This window comes from Cavia porcellus, unplaced genomic scaffold, assembly GCF_034190915.1.
Source record: "Cavia porcellus strain 051 isolate PalLab524CR breed Dunkin Hartley unplaced genomic scaffold, mCavPor4.1 scaffold_1, whole genome shotgun sequence".
NCBI classification, from domain to species: domain Eukaryota; kingdom Metazoa; phylum Chordata; class Mammalia; order Rodentia; family Caviidae; genus Cavia; species Cavia porcellus.
In genome coordinates, this window is record NW_026947484.1 from 242,892,322 (window position 1) to 242,894,991 (window position 2,670).

A 2,670-nucleotide genomic window follows, 5' to 3' on the forward strand; every position below is an offset into this window, starting at 1 on the left:
TGAAGCAAAACAAAATCTATAAGGTGTAAGACTGCTTAAATTACTAACTTTTTTTGATATTCAAATACAAGTGGCAACTTAATTTGTTTTCTTGTAGGTGGTAGTTTTCTTCATACTGTTCTTTTATGTGACAAATTTGACTTCAGTACTGCTTTAGTGGTTTGTCTTCTTAATACTGCTTTGAATTGGATGAATGAATTTGAGAAATGGCAAGAAGGATTAAGAGATGATGAGAAACTTTAGGTATAATGTTTTAAATATTTTATATTATAAAATAGTTGCATGAAATTCATATAGTAAAACAAATTAATTATTAATGATGTGTATTTCAATAGGACTATTTAGTATTCATACTTTTTAATAAAAACTTTTAAAAATTCTTATTTTCCCATAAAGGTTCTCTGAATTAGCAACTATGAAATGTCCTCAGGAGAGAAGTTACATGCTGCAGAGGTGGCAAGAAGATGGTGGTGTTATGATATAGAGTATGAGATGTACAGAATCTTGTTCAATGAAGAAATGTAAAGAGTCAAAAACTTTTAAAAAATTTTAATAAAGCTTTAGTTAATCCAGGTAAGTTTTTAACAAATACCGATTAGTGAAACAAGTTGAAAAATGTGTTTATATTTTCTGTAACAAATATTAATTAAGCAGCTACTAAATACTGATTTTTGATCCATTTGTACTTAAGATTTATGTCTTTTGATTCTTAATATTGGTTATTTTTTCATAGAGATAAAATGCTCTTTCATGTTGCTTGTTTTTCAAAATTTAATTATTAAGTCTGGAGTGTTAAGAATTTTCAGAGTCTCAGACAAAAGTGCATCAGCTACTTAATGTCACTAATGTTCTTAAAGCTGTGTAAACATTAGATGATTGTGAATTCTCTGCATACTCTGAAAACATTTACACCTCTTTCCAGAATTCATGTTATCAAAAGAATTGCTGTTAGCTTATTTCTTTTAAAGGGTAATCAATTTGAAAAGGTAATATTTCCAATACTTTCAATCCTTGAGAAATGGTAATCTGATATGAGAGCTAACTATTTGAGCTTTGTTTGCTTTGTGAGACAGGGTGTCATTGTGTAGTTCAGGTGGGCCTCAAATTTCAGCAGTCTTCTTGCTGCAGCCTTCTGAGCTTTGGGATTATAGGTGTGCACCACTGTGTCTGGCTTGATTGTTTTTGTGTCCTTAGAAAAGTAACAAGTTTTATTATATGCAAAGTGAGAACCAAGTTTTTAATCTTAAATTTTAAATTATGTGCATAATTTATTCCCTATCTTCAATGTTATTGTGCCATATTTTATTATTTCAAGATTCTATAGTCTTTATGTTTGTAAAGAAAGTTTGGGTAATTGTCATTGGTGAAACTAACAGCACTCTCAGCAGGGTTTTTGTAATCCAAGCTCTCAGGAAGTTCTGAAGCATGTGTTGAGACCCTGTCTCAACACCCTCCCTCACAACAACAACAACAGAATGAATAGTTTTAGAATTCAGTGGTTTGCTTGCTTTTGGATAATGCTATAATTACAGTGGTACCTTGTTTCACAAACTAAATTCTCTTCATGATTCTGGTTGCAAACTGAATTGCATGAGAACCAAATCAAATTCAGTGGTTAGGTTCAATGTTGACCTCATGGAGAAATTGATCATTTCTTGCCCAGTTTGTTTTTGTGACCAGAATTGTGAAGTGAATTGAGTTCATGAACCAAAACACCATTGTAATTGTGTGAAAGTAACTTTGCAATTGTAAATTTAAGGCTTATTAATAAATTTATCATTTTTCCTATAATCAAAGTGGATGTCTAAAAATTCTATGGTTGATTTATGGTTGGAGGACTCATATGAATGATCATTATAGTAGATTTAACAGCAGTTTAAAATAGCCATTTCAGGTATTTAAGGTACTTTTGTCTATGAGGAAATGAGTAATAAATTATAACTCCTTACATGGAAGGTAGTATTTGTCATTTCCATAGTTGTCATTTAGTGACATTCAGAAATCTTTATTTTGTAATAATTTATTTCTTTTCAGGAAAGTTGAAGTGATAGCATAGATAGTTCCCATAAAACAAGTCTATGGTTAGTATCTTACATTGCCATGATTGATTTTTCAAAGCTAGGAAATTGGCTCATTGTCAGAACATCATCATTAACTAATTGCAAAACAGTTTTTCCATCCAGAGTACCATATTGCACTTAGCTCTCTTTATTGTCTTCTGGTCATCTGTATGATGACCTTTTGAGGCAAATTTTTAGTCTTTGTTTGTTACTTTTAACAGTTTGAAGAACTACTTGTCCAGGTATTCTAGAGTGTTTCCTAATCTGAGTTTTTTTTTTCTTATGCTTAAACTCAGGTTATAAATTTTTAAGTGAATATATCAAAATTTGTGAAGTATCCTGTTTGTTATCATTTTAAGAGATACATGATACTGATATGACATTAAAGGTGATATTATTCTGTCATTGGTTTGTATCATTCTGAACTAATTTTTGTGTGTGTTTTTTTTTTTTTTTTTGCTGTTCAGTTTTACTTTGGCCTTTGCAAATTTTCTTAAGTTAATTTCTGTATCTCTTTGATATGCCCCTCATCCTTTTTGTTCTTAAGCAGTTTATTTCTTTCTGATACTATAAGACCCTGTAGGTCTATGTTATATCACCCTCATGTTCA

At 30.5% G+C, this 2,670-nt stretch overlaps 1 long non-coding RNA gene across 1 annotated transcript; it reads left to right on the top strand.

The window, feature by feature from the left end:
* Positions 1 to 2,465, top strand: LOC134474836 (uncharacterized). The gene is made up of 2 exons (XR_010045718.1): positions 1 to 243; positions 397 to 2,465. It is a non-coding gene; the product is annotated as an uncharacterized LOC134474836 (long non-coding RNA).
* The last annotated feature ends 205 nt before the right edge of the window (positions 2,466 to 2,670 follow it).